Source organism: Poecilia reticulata, linkage group LG23 (genome assembly GCF_000633615.1).
Source record: "Poecilia reticulata strain Guanapo linkage group LG23, Guppy_female_1.0+MT, whole genome shotgun sequence".
NCBI classification, from domain to species: domain Eukaryota; kingdom Metazoa; phylum Chordata; class Actinopteri; order Cyprinodontiformes; family Poeciliidae; genus Poecilia; species Poecilia reticulata.
The window spans coordinates 350004-377627 of NC_024353.1; the positions used below are offsets into that span (position 1 = coordinate 350004).

Below are 27624 nucleotides of genomic sequence, written 5' to 3' on the forward strand. Positions count from 1 at the left end.
TTATTTTTAAGCCACATCTATTGTGGTTAATGACTGTTCAAAGCTCATATTTACAAGAGCGGCTCTTTAACCGCGGATGAAAATTGGCATTTCACGACATGCTAACTAGCTTCAGTTAGCTTATCTTAGAAAGACAGACAACTTTAAACTTACCTCTGAGTACAGCAGCTATAGGGTCTATACACGTAAAAAAGTCCTCCATCTTCATCCATGTCCAACCGAGATTAGAAAATTGGCCAAAAGAAAATCTTATAAAAGTACAGTAGATAAAAGCTTAGTTAGGCTGTTGCAACTGAATCAACCGTTAATCAGGGCAGTTAAATGATCTCTGGCGTTGCCGTTAGTGATGTGCGGATTGATACTGAAATATCGATTCTTTCGATACCAGAACTTAATTCTTTAAAATCTATTTTCAGATCCAAGGATCAATACTTTCAACACTTTAGTAATTTGAGATAATGTAGATTAACAAGAGCAAGTTAGAAAGTAACAAAATTATTGAGATCTTGCCTAAATGAAACGTTGTTAATGGGAACTACTTTTTCTTCCGCTTGGTAAGTATGTAATGTGTAAGGACGTAATGCCCAAGCGCAGCGTGCTGCTGACGCTCACTCACTCAGAAATGGACATGTTGACAGATTATAAAAGTGACACGGATGTATTTCAGCTGTCATTTTATAGTAGTTTTAATAATTAAACAATGATGTACACTGCTAAAAAAAAATAAAGGGAACACTTAAGTGAACACTTAAGTGTTCCCTTTATTTTTTTGAGCAGTCTATTTAGTAGGGTTATTACTTTACTAATTTTCTTTTTTTTAGTTTGCAACTCCATTTTCACATGTTTTGTATATTTCTGCTGAGTTAAAATAGCTTATAGTAAACGAGATTGTTGTCTCAATGTACTTCTGAGTTTAAAATGAGTGCATCAGAGTACATTGTGTTCTTTTTATGAAGCCAAGATATGGATTACATTTATTTTTTATTTAATTAAGAAACAAACTAACTGTCTTTGCACAAAGTATGGGATCTGTATTGCCAATACCAGCTTAAATTTTACTCGGTATTGGATCGGAAAGAAAATCTGTTGTATCGAACATTAATACTATCTCACTGCCATTTTGGGCGCTTTCCCATTTGGATTGTATGATGTCATAAAAGGGGTTACAAACATGATGAATAAAATATTGTTCAAACTAATATTAGTAACTTATATTTCAAATTCTTACTTTATAAACCAAAAGTTAAAATATTTATCATGACATTGAGCTAATCAATATTGTTGATTCTAATCTCATTGTGTGGAATACCAGCCATTTCAAATCACACATCAATAGAAATTTCATGACATGTCAATAAGAGGTCCCACATCTTGCATCAAGAAGATCAGATTAAGGTCCACAGCAGACGGAAACATGCCAAGAATTATCTTGATATATAAACTGATATAGTCTCTGAAATTGTTGTGTTAAATGTCAACCGTTTAAATATTAAATTATAATTTCCAGTACACTCTGCCAACTTATACAAGAGTATAAGTTCATGGGGTTTTTTATTTTTCATTGACAACAACACAAAGGATTCCATTTGGACATAGTCTGTTTTAATTATCTGAAGACATTTCATTAAGTATGTGATTTCGCTTTCTGTGCTTGAAATAAGAAATTTTTACTTATATAAAATAAGTTCTAGACTTGAAGTTTGATAGGTAAATATTGATATTCTAGATTCTAGCACATATTTACTCATAATAAGTAATATTTTCTTAATATTAAGCTTTTATATCTTACTGAGATAATTAAGTACAAAAACACTTAAAATAAGAAAAATATTCTAACATAAATCCCTCTTGGTGAGAAAAATTATCTTGTCAGAAAGAAAACAAGAAAAATCTCCTTAATTTAAGATATTTAATCTTACTAAGATTTCAGTTTTTGCAGTGTGGGAAATCACCAAAAAGCCACCATGGAGCTTTACCGCTGCAAGAAAATATGAAACAACCCCAAACAAACTGAATCTGGTGATTATGCAGCGTTCAGCAGAGATTACACCCACTCTTTAAAATATTTATCATGAGTTTTTGACATAATTAGCTGTTTTCTCCACAGGAGTATTAGGGCCAGACTAAGAGATTTAATCTTTTGAACTTACGAGAATAAAAAGTCATAATATTAGCAGAATAATGATGCAATGTTACCAGAAACTGAGCAGAAAAAGTTATTTTATTGAAAGAAAAGGTGGAGGTGACTCCCCCTAGAGGCCTGGAGGAGTTATCAGTGTTTTATATTTGCCTTTTTTTTCCATTTCAGCGTTTTCACTTCTTCTTCAATGTCCTGCCATTGCGGCGTTTTCTTGTTTCACTTATTTTCAATGTCAACGCTTCCCTTAAAACTCCATCCATCCATCCATTTTCTTACACCCTTGTAACCCTCAATGGGGTCAGGAGGAGCTGGTGCCTCTCCAGCTAACGTTCTGGGCGAGAGGCGGGGTCACCCTGGACAGGTCGCCAGTATGTCGCAGGGCAACACAGAGACACACAGAGACACACAACCATGCACACACACACTCACACCTAGGGGCAATTTGGAGAGGCCAATTAACCTGACAGTCATGTTTTTGGACTGTGGGAGGAAACCAGAGTACCTGGAGAAAACCAACCATGCACAGGGAGAACATGCAAACTCCATACAGAAAGACCGGGGCCAGGAATCAAACCCAGAACCTTCTTGCTGCAAGGCAACAGCTCTACCAACTGCTCCACTGTGCAGCCCCTTAAAACTCCAGTTATGGGTAAAAACATGAAATGATTTCGACAAACCCAGCGTCACTCATTAAATTTCAATAGTTGCCCCGTTGCTCCTGCTGTGCATCTTTTCTTCAGAAACGGATCAAATCCTGGCTTAAAGCACTTTATGAAACTCTCAGAACCAACATGACAGGAAAAACAAACGAGACTCAGCAGATTTCCAGGAGGTTGACTGAAGCTCTTCACCGCCTCTCGTTTCCCAGCTGGTGGTCTTATTAAACCCTCTCCATCTTTATGACCTCGTCTTTCCTGCGGCCAATCAGAACCTCATTAGGCTGCTGGAAGCATAATATATCATATCCAGACTGTCCGTCACCAAATCTGCCTGTTTCTAATATCAAATAATCGGTTTTAATCAGTCAGAAGGAAGCGATTAAAAAGTTATGAGCTGGAGGTATTTATGAAGGAGAGCAGTATTAATATCCATGCAGATCTCTGTGGAGAGCCGTCAACCTGTGCTAATTTACCTTCTTAAATCAATATTTTTTACAGCCGTGTTGAGAACCATTATTTTTATCGCCTCGCAGCAGATTTGACTCCAGAAAGCCACTTTGAGACGCTGCCGTTTCATTTGTCTCGTCTTTTTGGGTCGAGCCGAACAGCGTCCCGTCCCAGCTTTGTGCAAAATGTTAATTTTACGACCGAGCAGTTTACAGATGGGAAGACAGCGAAAAGTCATATTTCATTAATGGCTGGCATCTATATTTTAAGACGGCCATAACAAAGATTTCTACTTGGCCCCACAGCAGAGAAATGACCACCATATATCTGCTGGGCTTGATGGGGCTGTAGATCAATACAGCGACTCGACCATTACTCGCTCTGTGTGATAAGAGTTTTTGGGCTCCCTGTTTTGAGCAGCTTGACTAAAGAGAAATTCAAGAAAGTCATAAATTATTTGGCCCTTTCAGACGGAGAGGAGCTGGACTGAACACGTCCAGAGCTGGACTGAACACGTCCAGCCCGGGTTAGAGCATTAATAAAATCATAAAGTGCGGAAACCAGGTGGGAGATTTATCAGAGGTATCCGTTTGGTCATCAAATTTATTTATCCAGTCATAAATAATGTTTTCATTTATAGATAATATGGGATCTTTGAAAACCCAAATCAATCGTGAATGAACTAATCTGAGGGTTTTCTGCAACAAAATTAAACTCATTGAAGCTTAATGAATTGATAGAATAATAAATTTATGTGCAAAGTGCATAAAATGTTTTACTGGATGAGATTAGCAAAGAGAGAAAAGGAACCAAGATTAAAATAGATTCAGAAACAATGATTTTCAATTAAAAAGCAGTGAGAAAATCTACATCTCAAATCTGAAATTATTATTATTTTGCGACATTTAAAAAATTTAATCAAAATTTGCAGGTCAATTTGACGAAAATTTAGCAAAAGGTGTGAAAATGCTCAACATAGAAAATGATTAAAAGACTTAAAACATGTATAATAATGCATGTTCAAAACTAAAATGACTACAAAACCACGAAATGAAATACCTCATCAGCTCAGAGCAACCTGTCATCTGCACCCTGATCTTATAGTTTTGTAGCTTTATTTTAAAATAATGATTATTTTAGCCAATCACGGCGGGCGATTCTATTTTTTTTTATCTATTATTGAGCCAATTTAACCAAAATAGAAGCAATATGAGAAACTATTTATAACTTTGTGTTTGGTTTTCTCCTTGGAATCAGCCTCCAATCAGCCATTTTCTGCTTAAATAGAACATTTAGCGTCTTATTTGTAAATAAGTTGCTTGGTGTCACTTTCAATCAAACCGCTGCTCTCCTGAGACGCCCACCGCAGCAGTTTCCAAACACTGAGACCTTAAAACGATCTCCCAGACAGATGAACTGTAGCAGAAGAGTCGTAACAACAATTAGGCCAACTATTCATCCATCTCCTCAGGTTAACACGGAGCGCTCTCGGGGTTTTGAGGAACTAATTCAATGAATCATGTTTGACAGGAGGCGTCTTCTTCCAGCAGAAATCTGGACACACAAACAGTCAGAACACGTCCCGTTTCCCCCCTGAGAGCAGCTGACATGTTGATTTAGAGGCAGATAAGAGCCGGACCAGAGAGTCACAGATTCCTGCAGGTATCAAAACTCTCTTTAGCTTCTGTTCTCTTGGGTTCTGCAGCAGATTACAACTCGCAAATTAATCCAACTCCAGTCTGTTTGGGGAGATGTGAACGTGTAATCGACCTCTGGTCCGTTTACGTTCCTCCGTCTCAGTTTGGTTGAAGTGAACTCTGGTGAGAATTGAATGCAGGAAGTGGGCTACAACGCAGGGCATTCTGGGTAAACCCAGATGATAACAATGCAGATGTATCCTTTGATACAAATTATCAAGTGTTTACCAACGTTATTGCACTTTAGACACTAAAATGTTTATTTTATTGGATTTCTATTGAATTATTTGCATCTTTCAATGTTTCTCTAGTGGTTCAACAATAGGTTTGCAGAATGTGCCAATTATTTTAATCCAATTAATTATCAGAAGAATCAACTTTCTTATTCAGTTAGAAATTTTACTGGACGATAAATTGTCCCAAAAGTTATTGTGATAAATGATAATATTGTTGTTTTGAGACCATTTTCAAGTAATAAAATGTTAATAATGGCATAATAATTCAAGAAAACTTTAAATTTTAATTCTAATTAACATTTAATGCAGGAGCTGGAAGACACTTTAAATATCCCAAATAAATAAACAGAAACAACAAATAAGATGAATTATGAAGTGTCTGTAAACCAAATGTTACTGCTAAACATTGAAACACCAAAAACTCTGGAAACCGTTGGAAGATCTTGAACGAGGCTCCAAATATTAATCAGAAAGCTCTTAAACCAAATCAAACATTTACCGTTTTCACCCCAACTTCAATCTTATTTTGTTTGTGGCCATTTTCCAGTAACAAATGTTTATCAGCCTGCATTCGCTCTGCAGCCGGTCAGTTTGAACAAAGATGACCCCAGATTTCCATTCGCACTCGCTGACCCTCACCGTCTCTCGCATGCGTGTTTGTGGATGGGTGGACATGCTTCCATTAGTTTTACACGATGCGAGTGGATGGTCACAGCACACCGAGCAGGAGACGCAGGAGGGAAAGTAAACAGAGTGAAATCTAATCTGTCCTCCAGGCTCTCTGAAGCAGGATTGTGGTTTATTCAATAAGCTCAGAGTTGCTGTATGGTGGCACTCAGCAGAACGAGGTTGGGAGGAAAATACACATGCTGCTGAAGAACGAGGAGGACAAAGGGGACAAGAACTGACAGTGGAAGAAGCAGGGAAAACGAGCTGCATCATTAACACATTATGTCAAAAATAAATAAGTATTTAAGAAGGACCCATCAGGTCAGAACCATCCGCCATAATGTTCACCGTGTCTCAAGGGAACCTAATCACATTCAGGCTGTTGGTTTTAACATTTCAACACGCTATGCGCAAAACAAACTTGAACTTGTGAACTTGAAACAGGAGAACTTGGCAAAGATTTTAAACACTTTGATACACACAAATAATCATCTATAATCAGAGTTGCAAAAACACCAAGAGTCATAAAAAGCTTGTGTTCAAATCTTGGTCATTTCGTTTGTTAGCACAATTAGCATGAACTACAGTTAGCACCCAAAACTGTAACTATTAGCATCGTTACCGTCATTATTCCAGCTAGAAATGGAGGTAAAAGTAGCTTTTAGCTCTGTTAGCAATGTTTCCACGGTAACATGGTTAGCTACATCTAATGCCACTACCTGTTGTTTTTTTAGCACTATTGTTCTGACACTTGCACTGAAAACAAATAACCTAGCCATTGATTAATCATGATTTGCTACATTTAGCACTGGCATTGTTAGCATAATTAGCTACATTTGATATCACAGGATGTAGTTAGCAGAATTATCCGTTTAGGATTAGCTACAATTAATGTCCTTAAACTCTTATTAGCTCTGTTAGCAAACTGAGCAGTGATTGTTAGCTTAAGGCTGTGGCTCCACATATAAAATAATGTGATAAAGAACAATAATAATTTAACCAATTCTTCTGCGCGAGCAGTTAGTAAAGAAGTCTGACTACAGTCGCATTTATTTAATAGCATGAAAAAATACATTGGATTTCAGCCAAAAAAATGGAATCAAGATATTTTTCTGTTTTTATTCTGACCGTTTTGAAACCAAGAAGGAAACCGAAGCCTAAAAATAAATGAAATTCAGCCCAGAATCTCCTGCAGAGGAAAATAAATCTGTTTTATGGATGTTTACATTTCTAATGCCGTCAGGGAAAAAAACATTTAAAACAATCCCCCAAACCACATTATGGTCATCATCCAGCTAACTTATGATCACTATTTCAGCAATTATTCAGAAAGAGAAACAAATTAATTCTCCAAAAATAAAAAACTGAAGTTCTGAGTCTTTTTCCACCAATCTTTGCTGTTACAGAAAACCGAGCAGGTGCAGAGGTTAATTGGAGCTTCCCAAAACGATTCAGCCTCAAGGTTAATGGGGATTTCTGTTCAGGGTTACAAACCGCCTGCAGGACAAATTGGCAAATCTGCGGCGATGGAAATTAACGTTTCTGAAGGCGTTCGACCAAAGAATTTTAATACTACCAGGTAGGAAACGAAGAGCAGGACTGATGATGAACAGAAAGCTGCACAATCAGCCTGGAAATGTCAAATCTAAAATTACTAGAGAGTAGCTTTAGGAAACAAAACGTTAATGTCTCTTATCTGCAGATGGGAAATGAAGATATTCAAATTCAAATGAGGATTACACTGCAAAAACTCCAAATAAACTCCAAACAAAGTTTTGTTTTTCAATCGTACTTCGACATACCTGGTAAGATTTGGTGTTTTTGCAGAGTGCCCAGATAAGAAATGTTTTGTTAGACATTAAGGTGAAACATTTCAGAAAATGAACTACTGCAAAGTGAGTTTTTGCAAACAGAAACTAGAAATTTACAAATTAATGTGTTTTTGGTTTCTGTAGCTGCGGTATCAGCGATACCAGATTAAAGACTGTGTTTAACACGTCCAGACGTGTCTTCACCAGGAAATCACAGGGAATGTTGACTGTAATTTCCTCAGAGAATCCATCCTCCAACGCAACCCGATGGATCGTTTTCTATTTTAACCTGTGCAGAAATACAGTTTTAAAATATAGAAATCATTAAAGCGCTAATCAGGAGTCTGCAGACAAAACCGTCCAGTTAAATCCAGGCGGGTGTTATCAGCGGCTTTCAAAGGAATTTCATTTCCAATATACAGACTGTTGAAGGTCTAATTTCCTGAGCGGAGCAGCAGATCAGTCCGTCTGTGTCACCGAGAGCCAGAGTCCAAAGCTCAGCAACAACAACAGGAACAGGAAGGGAAAAAAGAAAAGAGTGTCGCTGGGAGGGAGGGAAAACGAGAAGCACAGGGAGGGAAAGATAAGAAAGAGAAGTCTGAGGTGAATAGAAAGTGAAAATTAGGACACCTGGTTTGATGGAGGCGACAGAACAAAAGCAAGATGGAGCAATGACTGCTGGGGAAAACTTTAAAATCCTCCTCCAGCCTCAAAGAGGCAGCAACCTGCAGGCAGACGTGATTATTATCGAGTTGTATGGGAAACGGAGAGCAAATAACTTACAATGGATTTACTGCCATGTTGGGTTTCATCATTCTGAATCTAAGTTCATGATTCGATTTTAAAAATCCAACCTGTGATTATTAAACCATAATTATTTACTTTGCAGTTTTTTATACATCGTTCTAAATAATTCTGTTTAAATATTTGCTGTGATTTTCTAAATAAATAAATGAATTTGGTGAGATTCCACCAACCATTAATGGTGCAGCTACATTCAAACAAAACTTTATTTATACGAAGACATGACCAGATAGAAGGGAATAAAAAAACAACTAAAAACACCAACAAAACAGATAAAACACCAAGAAGGCAATAACATAAGTAGAGTTTTAAATCACACGGGACGAACAAAAAGCAAAGCAACAAAAGAAAGTAAACTAAAAATGCTGCAACTGCAAGGAAAATGCCACAAATACCAAAAAACAACAAATATGTAATGCTGCAAACTTGCGCCACAAAATGGAGGTCCTCCACACCAGCAGGGGGAGTCCACAGTCAGTAATATCTACATAAAAAAGCTGCTTTTCTCTTTATAAAAGTCATGAAGCTTTTCTTTCTTTCGGTTGTCCTGTGAAATCCTAACGTCCAGTCAGCAAAAAAAAAAAAAAACGTTTGTGCCGACTGCAGCATTTTCCTTTTATTTCCTGCGGTTGCAGCATTTTGTTTGGGCTTTTTTGGGGACAAAACTGGTGAAAATATTTAATTTCAATGTAAAATCCCAAAGAATATGTTTATTTAGAAAGTTAAGAATCATCACTGTTTTGTTGCTGAATTAACAGCAACAAAGATGCTGTTTTTATTATATTATTTAGGTTATTCAACCATATAATTGGTGCCATTTGAAGTGTTTAGCAGCAAAATAATTAGATATTTATATAGTTTTCAATTAAAATGTGACAAATTTAGATTAATTCATTACAGACTGAATTTAAAACATATTAATCGAGTCCTGCTAGTATTAATTACATAGAGTCAACACGCAGTGAGAACATTTCCTCCCATGTCTGACTACTTTAATTCATTTCTGTGTTTTTATTTAAGCCAATTATCATCATAGGATGATAATTATGCCCCCAAAATGAGAAGAGAAGTTAAATTAATTTAAAAACCGATTTAGTCCAAACATCTGAACCAAACAGGATCATTCAGAACATTCATGAATTGAAATATTTTCTCCTTCAGAACGACACTTCCTTCCAAAAAGTGATTTATTTTACTAAACTACGCACAGTAACTGCATCTAATCATATTTTTTTAATTTACTGATACTGTGGAACAAACAGTGGTGAAATTTGAAAGAAAAATTTTGATCATTTTGTTTTTGTATTAATAGCTTAAATTTATCATAAGAATCAAAAGTCTTATAAAAAGAAAATTCACAATAAATTATAAACGGCCACCAAGATTCATTAAAATATATGAATGAGGAATAAAACATGTCAGTTCCTGCAAACTGTAACCAAAAGTGCTTTTTATCATATTTTCTAGGCATCCAACGTCCTTGAGAAATGACCTTAAAACACGTTTTTGTTGTCGTTTTATTTGGCATCAGCCCACTCGGCCATTAATAAGATGCAGCGTTCGCCTCCTGTGGAGACACACATGCTGCTTCCAGGCCAATCACCACATTTCCATTTCAAAACCAGTAACTTTCCCAGGACCTTGACCTCACACCAGTCAGGCTCCCCACTCATCATTTTTATATTTAGCCAAAAGATGTTTCTGGAATAATTGCAGACGAGACGAGGAAGGAAAATGTGCGTCAGTCCGTATTTATTTGTGTAAGTGCAACAGCGATGTGATCAATTATTCAAATGAAATCTGGGAAACTTTTTAGTCTTTTTTCTTGAATGTTGAGGCTCTGAACTGGTTCACTTAAATATTTCTGCTGCTATATTCAATTTCAAATAAGCCTGGAGTTCTGCAGGGTTTTGTCTTGGTTACCTTTTATTTATGCAGAACAAAAAAACAATAAAATAGTTTAAATCTGGATCATTACACCATTTTCTTCAGTTACATCTTTTATCACTGCTATGCTAATAATATTTATTATTCTGCCACTTCTAAAAACAGTGAATTTTGAAAGAGTCAGTCATTCAGATCAGTTAATTTCTGGTTCAAATTAATTACAAACTAGATATCAACAAAATAAGCAACATTTTCAATTCAACTCAAAACTTTTTGCTGCTAAATCATTGAACAAACAGACGTGAACTCAAAGATATTTATTATTTTTAATTTGTTAGATTATTCAGCTCCAAACAAGTTATTTTAGTAATCGATGAATCGAGATTTTTCATTTAACCTCAAACTTTCTCATACAATATTAGAAAAACATTAAAAAATGCAAATAAAAAATAATTCAATTCCTTTTGTAAGTAAGAAAATAAATACTTTATTGCCTAAAATGCAATAATGTTTAGTGAATTTGAACCAGGTGAAACTAAAACTAAGCCACTGGAGGAGTTTTGGTAAAACATTTTTACAGAAATGTGTTTTATTCTGAATGTGTAGTTTTGGTTTAATTATTGCTCTGAATGTTTTTTTTTCATCCATCCATCCATCCTATCCGGGGTCAGGTCGCGGGGGCAGCAGCTTCAGAAGGGAGGCCCAGACTTCCCTCTCCAGCCTCTTCCAGCCCCTCCAGGAACCCCAAGACGTTCCCAGGCCATAGAGAGACATCGTCCCTCCAGCGTGTCCTGGGTCTCCCCTCCTCCCGGTGGGACCTGAACTCCTCACCAGGGAGGCGTCCAGGAGGCATCCTGACCAGATGCCCGAGCCTCAACTGGCTCCTCTCGACGTGGAGGAGCAGCGGCTCTACTCTGAGTCCCTMCCGGATGACCGAGCTTCTCTCTCTAAGGGAGAGCCCAGCCACCCTGCGGAGGAAACCCATTTCGGCCGCTTGTACCCGTGATCTCGTTCTTTCGGTCATGACCCAAAGCTCATGACCATAGATGAGGGTGGGAACGTAGATCGACCGGTAAATCGAGAGCTTCGCTTTTTGGCTCAGCTCTCTCTTCACCACGACGGACCGGTACAGCGCCCGCTTCACAGTAGACGCTGCCCCAATCCGCCTGTCGATCTCCCGCTCCTTTCTTCCCTCATTCGTGAACAAGATCCCCAGATACTGAAACTCCTCCACTTGAGGCAGGACGACCCCCCTGACCCGGAGAAGGCACTCTACCCTTTTCCGGTTCAAGACCATGGCCTCGGATTTGGAGGCACTGAGCCCGTTTTTGTTTTGTTTTTTTGAGTTATTACATTTGTTGATGAATATTTGAACAGTCGATTAATCACGATTAATCGTTTCAGCTGTATATCAGACTGGAGCGATCTGATCATGAAATGTGGACGCTAACATTAGCATTAGCTACGTCAGAGTAATCGATTAGTACTATGACCGCTAGCTGCAGCCCTAGCATAGTTTGTAAATAACCGCTTCCTGGTTTAGTTGGCCAGAACACAGTGAGATTTAACTAGTATCAACAAGGTGCATCCAGAACCATTTTTACTTTAAGAACATTCAGTTTATCTCTGGTCATAAATGCTCGATTTCCATCAGGGTGTAATGTTTTCAAACTGAGCATTTCAAACGATGGCGACTTGACCGCAGCGTCCTCACATTCCTTCATAATCGGAGTGGCAGCCGGGAAATGTAAACACATCTGTGTGTGTGTGTGTGTGTGTGTGTTTACAGCCTGTTACGACCCCTCCCCATCCTCTCTAATTGACACAACATTAAGCTCATTGGAGAGCGAGAGACACGCAGAATATTCATCAGCGAGGACGCAGTCGCTAATTCGACGAGTAAACATCACTGATGGGGCTTTCTGTCTCAATTAATGCAGCATTTTAATGAAATCCTCCTTCAGTTTCCTGTTTTTATTATCTGGCAGCTGAGGGGTTCGACATTAGAGGGAGGAGAAAAAGAGATGATGAGGGAAAGACGTGAGAAGAAGTGGTGAGGGAGAGAAGAACCCATGTGATCAGTCACCTCTGAGGTCAAACGGTCTTTACTGCAACGAGCCTCATAAAAACATCCCAGAGGGAGAAAAAGGGAGGAACCAGTAAAAAAAGCTTTCCAGTTCATCAGACCAATTCCTCCCACCACCAATGTCTGGGTTTGTTTTTAAAAAACAACAGAAGAAGAACTGAAATATGCATTTCAGCTGCAGGACCTGAAAAATGTCGTTCCTGTAGCAAGAAAAACAGATTAAAAAAGAAAAAAAACTTTTATGAACCTGAAATCTGGAACAAAAATCCATAAAACTGCAAAACAACCGAAACACTGACATCCTTTAAGTTACAGCTAAAAACCCACCGAGAGCTGAGTGATTGATAAGATCTGGAACATTGATCAATATATTTGATCATATCTGCTCTGACTCTGTTGATGGCATTTTGACAAAATGTAATGTTTATTATTTGTTTCATACACTGCAAAAACAAAATCTTACCAAGTAGTTTTGCTTTAGATTCCAGTGCAAATCAATCAGGACGCTTGAAATAAGGCAAAACTAAATTACATTTAACTTTTCAACTAGTTTTAAGTCAGTGATTCTAGACAAAAAGAACCACCTCCACTGACACTTATAACAAAATGTTCCGACTATAATCACTATTCAACGATTCCACTCACACTGTGAAAAATGTATTTTTATAAGTGAAATAATCTGCCAGGGGAACCAGTTCTTCTTGTAAATATTCAAGAATTATTGGCTTAAAACAAGATGAAAAGTTAACTGGAAGTGTCCTGAGATATTTTCACTGGAATCTAAACCAAAACTACATGGCAAGTATGAAATTCACTGTAAAAACTACTTCACAAACTAAACAAAACTAAAGTATGATTTAAAACCCTGAACTCCTCCTGAACATCAGCTGGGTTCAGTTTTTCGGTCTGCAGCCGCCTGGTTTCCTGGAGCCCAGCTGCAGGATGTTTATCCGCTCATATCTCGCCAAATAAATGTGCAACCAATTATTCAACCCACGTACGGCGAGCTGCATGGAAACGATGTTTTAATTCACACTGACAGGATATCTGTAGGACATGGACGGAACCGGAGCGCTGATGTCCTGACCTTCCCACAACCCTCTGATCTGCTCTGAATTCTGCCAGGAATCCCCACTGAGAAGCTAAAATTACCTCATGCACAACACACAGAAAGTCTCTCTGAAAAGACAAACCAACAATCAGAAAACTGCTGACACAGCTCACAGCAGGGCATTAAAACCCGACGCGGAGTCTGCTGCTGCTGCTGCTGTTCAGAAAAAACAACAACATTTGGTTTCATTTAGCAGCAAAAAAAATGCTAAAGCTTTATATTACTGCTTTGTTTTGGACGCAGAGGAATAAAGACTGAAAAAAAACAACAAATCAAGATTTATTCTAGTTCGAAAAACTAATTTATTCTTTCTGGCATTTAAAAATAAAAAGTGTGAAGGTTCTGAATATAGGTAATAAATCTGACTATTAATCTTCTTATTGATAAATATTAATAAGAAGACTTTGATTCTGGTTGATAAAGGGTTAAATCTGCAGACAAAATTCAAGCGAAAACTCCAGATTACATCTGTAACCAGTAAAAGGAGCTGGAAGAACTGGGAAAGGAAGCGATATGTGCTGAATGTTACTGGATCAGAAGCAACAAACTAATGAACGGATTCATCAGCTGCAGGTTAGATACTGACCGCTCATAAACGCTCAACAAAACCCCATTAAGATAACAAACTGAACCCTTTTTGTTTATTTAAATATTTCAGAGCATTTTTGACGTTTCTGACAAACTTTGTAACGTTTATTGTTTTTTAATTGTTGAATTATGATGTCAGTTTGTAAATTTTGGTTTATTAGGGAATTTATCATCTCATAAAGTTTAACTTTATTTGTTTTGCTACTCTGGGACAAAGTATATATTTCTCTAGTTATTAGAAAAATCCTGTCATAAATCTGCAGTCTTTTTATTGAATAATATTTTAGTTTTTAATGTTAATCTATTTTAATAGTTTTGTCTCCATTTATTTAATTTGTAAAATTTAACTTTGATTACTTTTATTACTTAGACTTAACTATTTTATGGTATTAATTTTTATATAAATATATACATTTTTTATTACATTTTATTTTATAGTTTTTAATTTGCTTTTTGTGTTCATTTATTTTCATCAAATAAAGAAATTGATAACCAAGTTATTTAATTAAATCATAGTCTTATTTAATTTGTATTAGCTCCAATTTTATTAATTTATTTTAGATAAACTATTTGCAATCACTAAATAGAATACAAATTTACTCATTTTTTATTTAATTAAAGTAAATTAACAAAAAAAGAAATTTAAAAAAGTAAAATTGGAGTACAAATGAACAAGTATGTTTAATAAAAATTACATTTAAAAAATACTAAAAAGAATAAATAGTGTAGCCAATAGCAGCGACTTAAATTCAGCTTATTGACAAAAACTATGAATTTATATATTCTAAAATTAGCCAGTCATTCAATAATTTACTCAACATAAACAAGATTTTTTATTATTTTTAACAGACCAAATAGCAGCCGGTGAGAAACGTCCCAACATGGATGACATGAAACATCTGCAGGAAAAGCAGATCTTCTAATTAAAAGACTAAATTAAACAGCAAAGATAAGCAAGTTTTAGAAAGGGGAACTTTGTGGCTGAGAGAAGCAGGAGAAAAGCTGCTTGTTGTTTAATGTTCCTGAGAAAAGGCCAACAAGGAAACCTGAGGAGGTAAAAGAACGAAGCCAAGCAGCAGAAAGAAAGAAAGAGGAAGGCTTGAAGCCAAGCCGAGAGGGATCCGACTCACAGGAAATGAGAACAACATGAAACTAAACACAGAAACGCAGCACAAACACTCACTGAAAGCAGCTGTTGCACAACCAAAAGCTCAGCGCTGCTTTTATGGCGCCATGTGACCCTGATACCTCCAACATGACTCAGAAACCAGAAAATGACTCCAAGCAGTCAGGGTGTTGGGGCGACTTGAGAAAGAAAAACTGAAACAAGCAACATCTGCCAGGACATTTTCTACTTCAGACAGGAACTGGTGGCAAAAATCACCAAAGAAACAACTTCAGGATGTTAAACAGACGATAAATCAGTTTATTGGTTTGAGACACCTAGATGTTTTTAAACCAATGCGCTCGTTGGTTCATGATGACGTCAGCGCGGCCAGGGCGGCCATCTTGTTTTACAGCTGCTAATTATTTGGACTTTGAATTCAGGTCAAAATGCTAGAAAATAAGTTTTTATTATTAAGAGTAATAATACGACAAAGTCATAATATAATGTCAGGAGGAAAAAGCGCTAATCTTATGAGAACTTGGAGGAATGTTGAGCATCCTGTGAGGTTAAACTTGTGTTTGTTTTGCAGATAAAGCAATCAGTGTTTTTCTCCACATCAGCATCAAATTATCACAAACAGCAGGACTTTGAAACGTCAAGCAAACAACTGAGTTTATTACGAATAAAGAGCCACAGAGTCTGAAGTGATCACGTCAACTATCCAAGTTTTCTGTTTCTGGTAAAATTGCATCTTTTTTCTGCTAATATTATGACAATTTTTCACAAGTAAACAGAAATTCTCGTGTTTGGGCCTAAAACTCCATCGTATCACTCGTAAAACTAAAACACACTTTTTGAAAATATTTGAAAATGGAAAAAAATAAATAAAAAATCAGCTTTTATTTTGAAGCTGTATCGCCCAGGGCTAAGTATTTCTAATCTAATCTGGAGGACTTCACCACAAAGCATACAGACTTTGTTTGTTTCCTACACAGCTGGGTAATCCTGTTAGCTTTCATAAATGGGTCAGAACCGAAACAAAGACGAAGTCGTCTCTGAGGAACCCAGAGTTAAAGACGGGCAGCAGCGTTGCAGCGAAGCCTCACACTCAGGTTACAGTTAGACGTTCCCTCTGATCAGACAATGACAGCCCTATAGGTGAATAATAAACCAGTTTCAGTTGCTGTTTACACGGCAAGGTGTGGCTCTTTCTGCTCACCAAGTCTGGAAAACATCCAGCAGCTGCAGCCCTGAAGGAGCTCCGGCTTTGATCCCAGTCTGTCCAAAAAGAACGAGTAAAGTAGAGAAAACCCAGCGTTCCAAAGAGAATCAACTCAAATTATCTCATGACGGATCTAAATGAGTCATTTATGACCAGGAAAAAGGTCTACAAACCAACAGGTAGAAAAACACTTGGTTTCATTAGCCACGCCCAGAACCAAGAACCTGTCTGACAACATGAAGTAGGCCAACGGATCCGAAGCCACAACAACTTCATCTGATCTAATGACGTTAGAAGTCTGGCATCCAGCGGAGGCGTCACAAGACTGACAAAAATCCATCTTATTTAATAAAAAAAAACAGGGTATATCATGCAACCATACATATTTGAAAAGCAGAAGGGGAGCCTCCTGCACAACCAACAAGAATGTAGCAAGTGGTTTCTGGATGGAAAGTCAACAAAACACTATTATACAGTGAATACAGCTGTAAAACCAGCTGACCAAACATGCTGTCGCTCTACTTGGGTTGCTAAGTAACGGACGGAACTCCCCCAGGGTTGCTAAGAAACAGACGGAACTCCCCCAGGGTTGCTAGGTAATTGCAGTGTCTGCTGATTTGGAAAGTTTTTGAAACGGCTCGTTTTCCAGATGTCAAAAACCATAACTGGGTGATGTTTTTAAGTGCTCAGGCTGTTTTTAAAAGCAGCAGAAACCAAAATGGAAGAACAAAAACACGCAAAATGTGGATTTTGTAGAATAGCTCCCTTTAAAAAGAGTTATAAACTTATAAAACAACCAATTAAAAATCTGAATGCTTCGTCTCTCATGATGATTACCATTTCGGATCCACTCGGCTCAAACGAGGCCAATGAATGAACGGCCTCGGTTGAGCCGTTCAGTCGTTGCTCATTCTCTGTCATTTGAATGAGCTCTAAATAACCGAGAGATGATCAGAAACGAAGAAACCCGACATGAGAGAAGATGGTTCCTGAAGGAGCGGAGGAGGAGAGGAATGTGGTCGGGGTTTCCTGCGGTCGGGAGGTCAGCGCGCGGCCGGATCAGGGTGCAGCGCGTTCTCCAGCTGGTGTCTGTGTGCAAACTTCACCACCAAGTGTTTGGGGAGGAAGCAGACCACATGTGAAACAAGCTGCACACACAGACATGCATTCACACTCGCAGGCCACCATGCAGGCTCTTAATGTTGCAGAACACACACCTCGACTAGCAGCCGGGAAAACACGGTCGCAACGCACAATTAATCGATTATCGGGTTAACAATTCATCAAATATTTGCTTTTTTAAGATTGAATTTTTGTAAAATCTGGATACTGTCTCATCAATGCGCTCCTTGGGTTTCCATAGTTCAGAGTGAAGTCAGCCATCTTGTTTGTTATGCAACTTCTAATTAAAATCTATAACCGATTTTCTCTTTCAATTACCAGAAAAAGTCAGAATAAAGTAGTAAATTTATGAGAACTCCAAGCCAAAAAACAACCAACAATGTAAATGATGAGTATAACTTATACTAAAGTATAATTACTTTATGGCAACAGGTTTTACATTTATCCTCCAGTTTAAAGATGGATGATAAAACAACTGATTGCAGCTCTATGTGAGGATGTTTCCTGCTGCTTTCGCCACATGGACGGAAACGTAGCGGCAGAATCTCAGCTGATTTCTGACAGGAAGCGAGCGGCAGATAAAAGTCATGACCAAGCACTAAACTCTGCCTTTTTATTTGTACTTATATCAAAGTATATGTTAAAATTTAAATGAGGAATGTTGAGCATCAAAATAACTTTAATACAAGTCCAAAGTCTGACACTTTAGACTTGGTGTAAATGTGTTAATCTTTTAACAAATCAGCATTAAATAATGATCAGTAGCAGGACTTTGAACCAAACAGTTTAGTGTTTATTTCTGAACTGAGCCGGTCACATAAAACCCTGATAACTCCACCAAAGTTTCACAATATTAAGAAGGTTTTACTGGTAAAATTGCGTTTTTATTCTGCTAATATTGTGACTTTATTCTCGCCCTGATAATCTGTCATACAACTCACAGAATGGAAGACTGAAATAAAAGACACTTTTTGAAAGCAATTTCTGTCATTTGTAATTTCTTTTCTTTTAAAAAAAATAAAGCCTGAACAATAAAAACTTAAAAATTAGAGCTGCATGAACAATTAATACGGGCTACAAAAACTGGGACCAGTATAAGTTCTTGGTCGTCGTTTCCTCCCCATAAACTGCAGAGCCTGCAGGCATCGGAGCCGCGGTCATTAGGCGACACGTGGTTTTAATCAGAGCCCACACACACACAGACCTCGTCACCTTTAAGAGCCCAGAACCATGCAGATCTGATGCCCTTCACGCTGTGCACACACACACACACACACACACACACACACACACACACACAGGGTTTCACTTTGGCAAAAGTGCAACTCGCCCGGATCTTATCGCAGGTCAGGTTTGGATGTCAACAAACGGTCCAGGTGTGCAGAAATTCAGAGTTTAGATGTGAAGCGGCAGGAATACCCGCCGCTGAGACCAGATTGATGTTCCAGGATTTCCTCAACACAGACATTCCCACTGGAAACCGAAAACTTTTCACATCCCAGCCAGATTACTGCATGACCTGGATTTAAAAATGAAACCTCTGATTTTAGCCAAAAGAAAGATTAGAAATGACAGAAAATGTGTTCAAAAACTAGCTTTCATTTCAGTCATTTCTCTGAGTGGAAGAATTTTTAATTATGAAAATATGGTAACAATATTAGCAGAATTAAGGCAATTTGACCAGAATGTCTTAAGATTGTGAAAATGGACTCTAACCAGTAGCAGATTAATCATTTTTAACCACAGTCATGCTAGCATAACTGAAGTTTCATTAGCATGACATTATTAGCATATGCAGCTAAATATCCATATTTTCCGAAACAAGTGTAAAAAATCTTTCTGATTTCTGTTTCAGGAGAAAATACAACTGAGATTTACACCTGGGTTAAAACAGAAGCTAATCTGAACGAGCTTCTGAGCTTTTATGCTGCCGTCAAACAGAAAGGAGTCAAGGACACACACACACACATACACCCCCACACACACACACACCTGTTGCTCCATCTTCTGCAAACACGACCTTTGGTCACTCGTTGACGGAAACGCGTTCGTTGGTTCTCTGGTTCTGCAGCTGAGCCAACATGTAATCTGTTAATCTGACTTTCTTTTCACGGCTGATTGTAAAACCACTAAATGTTGTTTCAGCTCAGCTGGGCTGAAGCCACAGAAACTAGATTCTGTTATTTTATAAGTAAATATCTAAACTTTAAGTTTTGGGGCTGATTTCATCTGCAGTGGATCCAAACGACCTTCATGCTGATGCAACATCCACCCAATTCTCCTTCAGGTTAATTTTCTACAAACCGTCTCTTTCCTCTGGCGGTTCGCTGCCAGTTTGGCCCTCAGGACGCAGAAAATGGAGAAGACGGGAAATTTATCAACTTTTCCTTTAATTAGGAAATGCCTGTCTACAGCCGTTTAGGGGGATTTGCTACTGCTGAATGAAACTTCTTGATTTTGACTGAAATGATTTATAATCTGATTCTGATCAATTAAAGTGATCAGAATCCGGCTGGACATTGGTTAAATAACTCTGGAAGTATTTTTTTATTATTTAATTTGAATAATTAACTATGAAATATTTTTAATATATTATACTTAATTTGCTTTTTAATTATTTTATTACACATTTTTCTTATTGAACATTTTTCACAAAACTTGACTTTAATTTTTAAATTTTGTTTATATTTTTTATTTAGTTACAAACGTGTTCCTCTTGTTTAAACTTTTTCATATTGAATACATAAGATCTTAAAACTTCTTTGTTAATTTTTTTTACGTATTTTGAAACATATTTTTCAACGTATCAAAAATGTAGAAACTCTTTTTGAAAAACTTTCTGGGGCTTTTTCCCCAGCCTGAACGTATCAGATGGTGAAACTTGTTGGTGTATTTTAGCCCGTCGTCAGACAGAAAGGAGCTTCAGATGTATCCATCTCTTTACATGCTGAACCTCTGATCCTCTGCAACGAGCCCACACAATAGAACTACACAACAGGAACAGCTAGTAATTAAAGCCTTTGTATGACGAGGAATGAAAATAGAAGTTGGCTGGAATCATTAGACTGAAGGGCATTGTAGCTCTCCTCCTCCACTGCTTTTTGTCTCTGCATCTCCTTTCATGTTTCCATTCTTTACCAAGCAGAGCCTTTTATTCACTTAATGATTACTCTGTCTTTCTGGAGTGCAGCGCCTCGTTTCTGACTGACGGGATGCTGAATTAACGGGGAGAGACGGCGCCCAGGTTGCTAAACGGCCTTCTGCGCTCGCCGCTCTTCACTCGGCGGCGGCGGAGGAGGATCCATCATGCTTTGCTGCTGAGTGCGTGACAGGTGGCTACAAGCGGCGTGCATATGTATCGCCAGTCAAGATGATGAAGCCTAAAGGCCATCTGGGGTGAAATAAAATGACGCCTCACAGCTGGAAGACTGCAGACATTGCACTCTTGGGAGTTTTGCAAAAGCGTGATGCTGACAAAACTGATGTGCAAATTGTTCCATCAACAAGACAATGTGGGGTGTGTTGATGGGATTTTTTCCCCCTCTCCCTGCCTGAGCGTCACAATGCGGCCGACGGACTGAAATAAGGAAACAATAGGGAACAATCAGCAGAACGTCTACATCTCTGCACTGCTTCCATAAACACGACAGAAATCTCCTTCTGCAGAGCCGCAGAAATAGGCGACATTAAAACGACAGATTATTTCGCGATTTGTCACAACGCTGAGGCTCAAATGTAACCATTTGCATTTGAATTGAAAATGTCACAGACGAGTCGCTGCTGTTTGCAAGAACAAACTTTAAACCAGCTGCAGAAAATTATGACACCAAGGCAAAAAAACTAAAAGTTTGACCAAAAATCGGGTCTAATTATTACTGCAAATGTCTCAGTACACTTGAAATAAAACAAAACTAACTTACAAGTAACTTTTCAGCAACATATAGGAGCTGGTTTAACGAAGTAATTATTTAATGTTCATAAAAATGTTAAGGAAAAGTTGTAACATGGGAAAAAGGTTTGAAGTGAAATAATCTTTTAAGGAATTATTGACCTTAAAGAAGCTCATATTTCTTGCTGAAAAGTTACTTGTAAATTAATACACTTTAATTAAGGCTAAACTAAGATAGTTGCACTTGAAACTAATTTGTGTTTTTGCAGTGAATGTACAGTTTTGCATTTGATTGAAAATGCAGGTGACCAAAACAAACTGAACCAGCTGCAGAAAATGACCTGCACTGCAAAAAACAAGAACTTATTTTTGGTCTTGATTTTGTGAAAATATCTCGGTATGCTTAAAATAAGACAAAACTGACTGAAAAGTAGATTTTCAGCAAAGTAAGTAAATTCTTCCTTAATATAATTTTTTTAAAGTACTAGTTTCACTGGTGCAAATGAAAATTTTTTGCAAACTTACAAGAGAAATAATTAGTCATAGTAACAGTTTTATCTCATTTTATCTTCCATCTTGCTAGAAAGTTACTTGTAAACTAGTTTAGTCTTATTGTAAGTGTAATTAGACATTTGCAGTAGAAAATAAGACAAAAATACTTGCAAAGTTTGAGGAGTCAGCCAGCTGGGTTTGGTTTCAGGTGTTTTTCTCTGAGCCCATAAAGGAATTTATAGCCATTAATAACTAAATGATTGAGTGACAGAGTAATTAATCGCTGCAGCTGTGCTTCTGGAGATCGCAGCACGCACAGCAGGGGATCCTTTCTGAACCTGCGCTGTTATTATTTCTCTCCTTCACAACGCCGGCGCCACAGAGAATCTGCCAGAACCGTGAATTCCTGACTTCCTTACTTAGAGGTCAGCACACAACCTTGTCCTTCACTCAGATAAGCTGCGGCGCCGCAGACGCAACACGCCGTCACTTTCTGTGAAAAACCTGAGGAGAAATGCGGGACCCGAAAAGATTTTAATCCAAATCTATGGTGAACAATAAATAAACAACAATATATATCAAGACAGACACACAATCAATATTCAATATATCAACAAATAGAATAGTCAATGGACTCCGGTCCAGAACCGCACAGCATTCTGGGAGATGTAGGCAGAGGAAGCTGCTCAACCTCTCGCGGCTAGCTAAGCTAAGCTAAGATGGAATCAACTAACTGGCTCGCTCTTCGGTTGCCTAGCAACAGCCTGCTGGGTAACTAGCGCAGCAGCAGTTTAAGGTTTTGCATCACAACTGGTTACTGGATCTTTACAGCATCATCGGCTTCACACTGCAGCCACGCTGACAACACGTAGGTTTATAATCTGTCGACAAGTTTATCTCATTTTCATGGGATTTTGTCCCATAATAACCTCTAAAAATGGATGTTACTCCAAAGTTGAATTTCTTAAAGTCTGTAACAGTAAAAAGCAAAGTTCTGCACTTTTCTGAGAACAAACCTCCTCACAAAGACTTTAGATGAATATTACAGAGAAACTGGGACTTGAAGCCCTGTGGATATTTTGCATTGTTGGGAAAGGAGAGTGAGAACAATGAGATGAAAAATCAGGACGGGTCTATATGTGTGATGCAGACCAGCCTCACCATCTGAAGCTGCTCAGCAGGGCCTCAGCTCCACAATGCACCTCATATCCATGCTGGATTCCCTCAAAGCTGCTTAAATTGAGCTTGAATGGCAGAAAATTAGTGAAGTGATCCGTGAATGGGGAGGAAAGCGCAGCCGAGACAGGAGGAACGCCACCGATTCATCACCAGACCAGCCGGACCGCATCCACTGGAGGCGAACGCCGAGCCGTGCAATTAAAGCTGCGGTCATTACACCCTTTTTAAACCCAACGCATCAATTTACCCCCACAACGTTCATCCCACAGCGTCACTGTGAGCTAACTCCCAGAACACCGGCGCCACAGGTGCTTCACATGTTATCATTTCTAAAGGGGAGGCAGACCAGATCCGCAATCAGCCAGACGGCCGTCCTCCATCACTGCTGCTCTCACAGCAGCTGGACAAACAAAACACAGCAGGAGGGGGCAAATATTCAACACTGATTTGATAAATTACTCTCATTTGTTTTTGGGTCTAACAATTAATCAGCTTACCATTAATTGGTAATTAATGGCTTACTACTTTAAATTTAGTTCAAATTGATTAACTAGTAATGTTCTTCAGTGGAACCAGTTAATAAAGGAATAAAGATGGCGGATATATAAATATCTTTGTTGTTAGGCTCATATGTCTATTAATTTAATTTATCAGCAAAAAGGGTTTAAATTAAAATGAAATGTTTATTTTGTTGATATCTAGGGCTGTAGTGATACAATAATCTCACGATACGATACACAATATTTTGTTCACGATACAATATATATTGCGATATTCAGCAAACTATACCATTCAATACACTTTTGTGATTTTCTGAAAGATTTTAGAGGGACAGAGTGATTTTGGTGACATTTTGTGACTGTTATAGAGTTTGGACTGAATTAATTTAACTGGAAACTGATTAAAAGCACCAACTACACAATACCTGGCTCTGGTTGGACATGGACAGACTTAAAGTCGACAGCTGGACAAAACAAATCAAAGAAGTGGTGAGAAAACATGTTTCTTTTAATTGAAACAGTACAAACTGTAGCTTACATGCATTGTAAAGTAAATAAAGTTCACCAAGTACCTGCTCTGAATAGTTTGATACCTTTTTAACACTTAACATCTGAAGGAATCACTATAAGCCTGATGGCCGAATCACTCTCCCGGTGAAGCAACCAGTGAGTGAGCCAGGTGACAGTTGGACGTTACGATACTTGCGGATGAATATCGATTTTTTTCTAGGAAAGAAAATATTGATATACATCGCAAAATTGATATTATTACACAGCCCTAATGATATCATTTATATCAACAAAATACCCCATCGGACATTTAAATGGAATTCTTTAGACATAAAACATAAAGGTATTGATGTGATTGCAAAGAGTTTTCACTTTACTGAAAACTAAAGAGCAGAAAGATGAGATCATATTCTCAGGCCGGGTTGAGTCAACTCTGACCTCACCACCATAACTTCCTGTGACCAAAATGTTTGTTTGAGCGACTCCACCAGCAGCATTCCTCCCAAACAGGTTCCAGACTGAAGCACGTACAGCGTCAGACATTTTCTGACAACTGAGTTTATAGACAAACCAACAGAACCTCCACCCTCTACTTAAGCCACGTTTAATAATCAGACAGATTTGCCAGGATCTATTTTCTTTCATGGTTGACAAATTCTCCTGTATAAAACCGTCCAGGAACAATGACGAGGTTTTATCCGGTGCGTTTTATCGTGTGAACTTTTACCAACTAGAGCTGAAAGTGATGAATGTATGTCTGTATAAACAGACTTTGTAAGTGGGGATATTTATATGATCATGTAGGTGGATTTCATTATGTTTGCTCTGATTAGCAGACCCTCTCAGTTACATTACAAGACGGTGCTGGAAAATGGAGGAACAGAGGTCAAAAATGGTTATCTTTCAACACGACAGGCTGGAAATTTCCCAGACTCAGCAAATACGTTGCCTTTAAACCAATTTACTTAGAAAATTGTGAAATAAATCTATTTTGGGAGGGCTGACTGACGTTTTCCTGAGAACGAATGAGTCATTGCAACAGTTCAGAACTCAGAAAAACAATCACATCATCGGCGTAAGGTCTGACTCTAATGCTTGTTTACCTCAAGCAAACTTTTAGACAAGATTGGTTTAATTCTTCAGGTTAAACAAAACTCACCTCCTGAGAATAAATGGCTGCTCTTGGTTCTGCTGGACCCCAGCGGAGTCCTCCTGTCATTATTAGGTGACAGAACTGGACTGGTTCCAGTCTGACCTAAATACCTATTTGTGTCAACAGGTAACTTCTTATTTGTAGGGACATAAATCACATGTGGGGTACCCCAAAGTCCAATCCTGGGCCCCCTCTACTTAACACCTAAATAGCTCAGATCACAACAATTAATCAGATTAATACTGCACAGATGATGTACAGCTCTATATTATGATGTCACCAGGTGACGCCAAACTCATCCAATCACAAGCCAATGCGTGTTGGGGCCATTATTTTGTTCAAATGGACAGAAACAGAAGTTGTTTAAAAAGAATGACGGAGAGTCAACACACACAGCTTCAGTTATTACAGCTGGAAACTACAAATCAGGCTGAAATCTGAACTCAGATCTGAGCCTTCAGAAACACATAAAGACGGTTACAAAGCCAGCCTTCTATCACCTGAAGAACAGCAAGAGCTACAGAAACTCATCGTTTATCTTTTGTCGCATTGATTACTGCAACAGTGTTTATAAACGTTAATAAACATTAGTTTATGAATCACTGAACGGCTAAAGATCTGCCGCTGTTGTATCAACCTTCCAGACCTCTCAGGTCTTCTGGTTCTGGGGATGCAGAACAGAACCAGAACCACAACCAAACATGGAGAAGCAGCATTCAGCTTCTACGCAGCACAAATCTGGAACAAACTTCCAGAAAACTGCAAAACAGTTGAAACACTGAGTTCCTTTAAATCAAGGGTAAAAACCCAGCTGGTTAGAGCTGCCACCGATGGTGAATATTGATGATGGAATTTGACTAAGTGTAATTGGTATTGTTTGTTCCATAATTGGTTATTGTGTTTTTATAATGTAAAGCCCTTTGATCTGCCTTGACTAATCTATTATAGTACAGTCCACAGAGTTCATCATCGAGGTCGGTAGCTTTCATAAAACAGCTTCGACACGCAACGCTGGGAAAGATCAGAATGAAGAAACGCTCTGTGATCCATCCAAACATCCCACATGATTCCTGAAAATCCAGCGTCAAGGCGAGTTTGGATCTGTTCAGCTTTGAATCATTAACTAAGTTTTCACCACTGCAGGTTCTGGTTGGACTAACTTACCGCTCCTGTCACAAGAATGTTGATTTATATAAGGATAAAGCAACACCAGAAAATGAATCAGTAATGCTGGAAGTTTCTGGATAAGTTTCAAAAGATTTGAAGACATTAAAGGAAAACTTGGCGTTGATCACTGATAATGACCCAACAGTCCTGCAGATTCAGATTATGCAACAACTGTTATTTTTCTCTGTTTGGTCCATTTGTGGACCAAACAGTCCAAAAATGTGAAGCACTTCCTGCATCTGCTCCAAGCCAAACCCCCTGTCAAAAGTTTTCTAATAGAGCTGAGCAGGATAATAAATCCTCAAACTGGTTGGATCTTCCTGTTAGTCATAATACCAGCAAAGCGGAGTCTAAACATGCTGCAGATGTTTCTCAATAAGCAGCTCGGAGTCTATTTTAGTCCAAACTCACAAGATGAGGACAAAATTCACAGTTTATACAACATTTGGAGTCAAAGAAGCAGAAACATCTGGATTCAACACAATAAACTAAATTTTTGACCCATTCTTAAGCTTTTTTTTCTGCTCCAATAATGATTTTAGCAGCTGTAGCCATTACAGCCAACTGATTAATCAATACTTCTTATTTTAGGTCATAATTCAGATTTATCCAAACACGTTTAATAGTCAGAACTCTTAAAAATAAAGCTTTTACTCTCGTTAAATTCACCCCTGGAGCTTTAAACGTTGTTTTTTTATAAAAATGAGGGAAACTTGTCTGTCAGTCTTGACAGCAGCGGCTGAAAGTGACAGAAGGACCAACCTCTGAATCCACACGCCGCCGTTTCCTCACGATATTCCAGAAAATGCGCTTCAAATAAACTCCCGGTGGTCCGCGGCTCCCGGAAAAGTTCCCAAATTCACATCCTGCTGTGAGGAAAGCGATTCGGGCCGAAATGAATCCTTAAAAGTGTCTCCTGAAGTTTCAGTTGAACGACATTCCCACGACAAAAAAAAGAAGAAAAACCGAGATTTTTATTTCTTTTTCTTTCCTTCGTCCGCCCTGAAACAAGGATAAATCTACATGTCCGAATCCGCTGCGACCGAAAACGAGTCCAGAAAGAGAGGAGCTCACGTCCAGCTGGTTCTCCTTCCAGGAGCTTTGAAATAAGACGGGAGCAGAGCTTTTCTTCCTCCTCCTCCTCCTC

General features: G+C 38.2%; 1 protein-coding gene across 1 annotated transcript in view; it reads right to left on the bottom strand.

Moving 5' to 3' along the window:
• LOC103459096 (plexin-B2-like) overlaps window positions 1–27624 on the bottom strand; it is a 122937-nt gene extending 95313 nt beyond the window's left edge. Inside the window, exon 1 of the mRNA XM_008400340.2 lies at window positions 27240–27624. The gene's annotated coding sequence lies outside the window, so the exon portion shown is untranslated. The remainder of the gene's footprint in view (window positions 1–27239) is intronic.